Here is a 6000-nt window from a genome sequence, read left to right on the forward strand (position 1 = left end):
TTATGAAAAGATATAATACATTATAATGTACATTATGAATACCTTTATAATGCATCATACATTAAGGCTTTAAGTAAAGTGTTACCAAAAAATGTTTTGTTTAGAAACTATACTACACAAAATATTTAATCATGATTACTCTTGTAATTTAAAATTAGTTAGTGGTTTCAGTTACAACAAAAACTAAATAATATGGTACTCATAGCATAAATTTATGTAACAGGAACCTTTTCTTAACATATACTTTTACATTTCTCAAATAGCAGTGGAAATTTAAACAGTGAAAATCTTCAATAATTAAACAATTTTCCTTACACTTTATTGACATAATATTACACGTGATGTGTTTGCGTGTGCTCCAGACGCTTCATTTTTGTGTGTCTCTTTAAATGCAAATGAGCTGCTGCTCCTGGCCCACTTTCCAGACGAGGGCGGAGCTTTATCAGCTCACACTTCGGTTGCTCAACAACAACAAAGCTGGAGAATCTCACGCAGCCAAAATGAGGATTGTCAGTAACGGTGTTCAGCCTTACATTGTTCAAACCGGAGTCGAATACTGATGGAGAGACTCAGGAAGAAGTTACAACTTTTAGAATGAAACTGGACGTTTCTAAATGGTTAGTGGACAAATTTATGTAGTTGCTGTGGAGTTGATTCAACTCATCGACTAGCATGTGCCGTCATGTTAATCTTTTGTGCAAATCCAGCGTTGAATTGACCCTCGTTTGTGAAGCAGTCCAGCGTAAAATGACGGCATGACAACAACACTCTACTACAACAACTCTTCCTCTTCTCTAAAGCAGCCCAACATGGCCTCACCCCCTTTGTTGTGTGTTGTCGGGGGCAGGGTTTATGTAAATTCTGGGGTTTGTGATGTCACCAACCCAGGAAGAAGCTCGTTGTAGTTCCTACCAGCCATTTGTTGTAGTCCTTAAACAGAGATTTCCGTAAAAGAAAATATCTCCCTTTGCATTGAACTTTGAGCGTCGTAACTTTGCAGATGTTGTTTATGCTCAAACAGCAACATTACACACTAAAGTTAAAAAAGTGAAATCATAATCAAGGACCCCTTTATTGGTTATGGGGGGTCAGACCCACACCCATAATTATTATATACACAGGGCCTTAAAATATGAATTTCTCTAAAGTGGCTTTACTTAAACTGGTCTGTTATTTTCCAAAAACCTTAGCTAACGACAAGTCTCTGCACGTCTCTGGTTGTATGACTGTAGAGTGTGGTGAAATCTAGGCGTGAATAATAATTTCACAGCAGGGGCATGTGCAGGTATGCCAGCAGCCAGCGGGCTTATGGAGTCCCGCATCTAATGTATGTCAGCAAGCGGTTGTGCAAGATCTGGCTGTGTCACAAGGCGATGATGGACACAATTTCACGCCTCGGGCCATCCAATGCCATTCACTTTACAATCTGCAGGATGAGGCTTGTAAAAGGTTGCCGCCGGAGCAACAGGTTTTTCACATCAAGTGATTATTGTTGGAGGAACAAAAGATATGACTGCTTGACCTGAATATACTTTACTTTAATATGCCTTCAACAATCAAAGCCTTACCTACAGTACCAATGCGATACGACATTCTAATGAAACCTATTCATTTAATCACGTGATGTCTGCATGATTCATTGATTTCAACTTGAGATTGGTTATCAGTTGATCGCATACAGGAAGAACACCTGAAGGGTTTTGCTGTGTACGTGTGGGTGTGAGTATTCTTTCATGGGAGAGTGGCAGGGCTAAATCTCTCTAAGCTTTGAAAAAGTACCAGAGCAAAACAAGAGCACAATCCCCCCCTCCCCATTCCAGCTTATTAAATGTGCGGTTAACCTAAAATAGCTGTTGAGGAGAAAAAGTTGCTTGAAAAATTCTCCCCAACCCCCAGCTAAGGTTGTGAATATGCAGGATAATAGAGATTTCTTGGCTGGATCTTACCTTCTAGTGAATAAACAACACTGAAGTCTATGGGAAAAATTGGATAAAACAGACAGGGGAAGGAATGGAAGTAAAAACACAGAAAGAATCCTAACATTCTAGGATAATTTAACCTACATGTGAGAGAATGGAGCACATTAGATAAGGACAGCACTGGTGGAGCGGGCAGAAGAGATACACAGGAAGAGAGAAGAGCGAGGCAGGACAACAGAGAGGGAGAGAGAAAGGGAGTGACGGAGCATTGCTTTTCAAGACCAGGCTGAACAAAGGAAGCTTTGTGTGGAGTGCTGAGAGAGTGGAGTTGAGCCAAGACTTAGGGAGGGTTGAGCGGTGTGCACTGACTGCATTCTTGCTCTGCCATTACTGGACAGTTCTCATTTAGGCCGCTCCAGGAAACATGATTATCTCTCTTTACATTTCTCTCTCTTGATGACTTGACATGTCTTAAAATAGCCACTTCTTTGATAGTTCAAACCGACATCTGGGCCGCCTAATGTAGCATTATCTATAATCCCCAGAATCTCAGTGTGCTTATGAATAATATATGTCATACCCTTGAGGAGACAATAGACTCTCCAACTAAGACCAACTTTATTTGTGTGGTTTATGCCCCAGTGTGCCTTTTATAGCTAGTAAATGTGATATGTAAATATGACGGCTTATGACAACATTTGACAGACTCAAGAATGACGGAAGGGTGTGTGAACTTTTTTCATGTGGTAATTTTGTAGCCGTAATTCTTTGAGACGAGAGGGTACAGTCATGCCCTTATGAAGTATTGAATCCCTGCTGAAAATACCACTATGGTGGTCACCAGCATATGTTGTGTCTTGGGTGCTGTTCTCCAGCATGGGATGCTGGCATGCTGTTATCCCCACTATCATACAACTGCTTATTGTAAGATATTTAAGCTGCTGTTCACCAAAATACTTCCACTCTAGCTTTCCTTGAGAGCTCATGGGACAAATGGTGATGTCCAGTTCATCAGTGAAAAAAAAAAAAATCAGCAAAAATCGGATTAGTCTGATTCATGAACGAATCTGTCTTACTGGTTTGTGTATTGCATTTGATGTTACATTTTATGTAATGCATTGAAAAGTATGGACATGCAGGGGAAATGGCCAGAAATTAAGAATTAGTTTCTACAACTTACTAATTCATTCCCTCATTTTCGGTAAATTGTGGCCATTTTGTACTAATTTGTTCACTCATTTTCCAGGCTGTAACCATGTCTTGAACATTGGGGGGACCAAAGTTGTTGTTTTTTTTCGCGTTTCTGTGTGTGTGTGTATTTAAAGGAATTAAATAATGAATTCCCTTAAAGGGATTTAAGGGAATAAAGAAAAATAAATAAGAACATAGTTATTAAGTAATCAATTTAAACTACTTGCAAATAATATTTTATTTTAAAGTATGCATACATTCACTCTTATTCATGTCTAATATGTAAAAACGCAAAACATTTCTTGTCTCTTCACATTTAACTTATGAATTACATGAATCATATAAATCATAGCATATATAAATACAAATAATAGCATTTCAATTCAAAACAGTGACATTTCATAAAAAGTTGAGTAGTTGCATCACTGGCGGATATTACAACCCAATCTCACGGCAATTCGTACATATTTTACGAGGTGGCTAATTTGTACGAATTCGTACGACTTCACTCTTTTTTACGTATTTTACGAGTTGCCCAATTCGTATGAATTTGTATGAATGACCTACCCCTAACTCCGCCCCTAAACCTACCCGTCACATGGGTCAAGACAAATCATACAAAATCGTATGAGCGAGGTCGTACGAATTCATACTAGTGGTTCAACGGATCACAAAACTCACGGTTCAGATCATATCACGGTTGTTAAGTCGTATTTTTCGTATCAGCACAAAAACAAAATTGGGGGGTGACTTTGCATTTATTACTTAGCCCACTTTAACTACTCAGATACCACAACAGAAACTACTAGCCTAACTAATACATTATTAAAGGCAAGTGAACAGACTGTAAAAAGAACAAATACTGTACACCAATTACAAGCATAGATAAATACAACATAAAGTTACAAATAAAGTATAAGGTCTAACTGTAGTATTAATTTCATGTACAGAAATGTAATAATTAAATGTAAAATGACACTGTTCACTGTATACATTTAATATGGATTAATCTTTGTTAAAGCTGTGTTTTGCTGTTTGATTTACATGACAGACAACAGCAGGTATTTATAGGTTGCTGTCACTTTAAGAGTAAGACCCCATGTACGCACACATTCGATAAATACAATATTTGGCGATTTCTAATTATTAGGGGGAACTGTCCCCCTCAATGTCTACGGTGGTTAAGGCCCTGCTCATTTTAGTTAAATTATGGCCAAAAATGAATAAGTAATTGGAATTAATTCTTAATTTGTGACCACAATTTCTATTTTTATCCACATGTGCATGGCTCCATAGAAATGATCTTACTCAGAATTATTTTTTTGAATGAATCATTCTTCTGATTAAAATTTTCTCAATACATGATTTGAATGAAATGTTTTACCAATTCGGATTTGTCAGATCATTTCAATTAATCATTGAACCTGTTTGAATAATTTGTTCATGAACCGGACTGATCTGACTCTCCAGTTTAACTCACTAATTTGATGGTTGACAGCAAAAGATTACCAATGAATAATGAACTAAATTCCAGTCTGTTCGTCACACACAAAGCTATTGAATCACTAACTTGGAATATAGCACAAGATTCATAAAGACTACTTTAGTGATACTGTTATGGCGCTTTGGCATTTGAAACTTGAATGCTCCCCAGAGTTTCACGGAAGAAAATCATTTGGGTTTGGAACAACATGAGGGTGAGTAAATGATGACAGCATTTTTATTTTTGGCTATATTTATCCTTTAACTAGCTTAACCAGCTAGACCAGCCCCAAATTTGGACCAACATGGAAATTAAAGCTAGTCTAAGCAGGTCTTTTTAGCAGAAGTAACATGTTCAATAATGTCACAGGAAGCTTTTTTGTGTCCACGTCATTTTGTCCACTATCATTAAAGCCAAGACTAAATATCCCGTAATAGTGGCTCTGTCTTTCTCATTGCTCGGCTAGCTCTCCTCCCTCCAAAACTCATACACAGCCGCATTGTTCCACAAGCAGAGTGCTTCAAAATATAAGCGACTGCATTCACTATCTAATTTGGCAAATAAAATTTGGACTGTGAGCCACCTGACTTGGCCTGGATTTCTTAGAAAGACAAAGGCAGACGTCAATATCAGAATGGAGAGCACACAAACACAAGTACCCTGAGTGCGCTAATGATTTGTGGTACACTATGCCTGGAAATCAAGTGTCTCGTCATTATCCGAAGGAAACATCTGATCTGGCATCATCTTGAACGGATGCTGCCCACATCTTCCATTCTCCCTAGTCTGATCCCAGAGCGGTACAGCAGACTTACATAAGAGTCATTCTGGCTTGCGCATTTCCCCTCAGTTTTTCCAGTGCCTGTAGTGATCCATGAAATGTGGTCTAATCATGCTTTTTATGTCATATTACCAATGCTGTTACAAGACCTCACATTTCTCCAGCTATTATTCAACTGATTTCTGAAGTGAAACCATTCCTGCACACCTTCTCCACAGCCAACTTTTTAAATCCAGAACTGAGCCCCCCTCCCCGTCCTCCTGATCGGCTTCTTTTGAGGTCCTCAGGAGAGTACGGAATAAAGGAGGAATAAATAATAATTGTGTGTAAAAAAGCAGATAGGAAAGAGAGAAGTGAACGAAAGACACAAAGAAAAGAAAAGTGCTGAGATGCTGAGATTGAAGTGGCGGGATGAGACCCCCTATCTACCACCCCCTCCCCATCTCCTTGCTGGACAAAGAGGAGGCGTTTCCTTCAAGAGAGGAAGAAAAGTAATTAGTCCCCCCCTCCACACACACACATGTACAAACACAATTTCCACTCTCACTTCTCTCTTTTCATCTCTTTTTAATTCCTCTACTCAGCAATTTCTAAAACTTTTTGTTCCTCCTTACAACCCTACTTCT

This window comes from Ctenopharyngodon idella, chromosome 17, assembly GCF_019924925.1.
Source record: "Ctenopharyngodon idella isolate HZGC_01 chromosome 17, HZGC01, whole genome shotgun sequence".
NCBI lineage: Eukaryota > Metazoa > Chordata > Actinopteri > Cypriniformes > Xenocyprididae > Ctenopharyngodon > Ctenopharyngodon idella.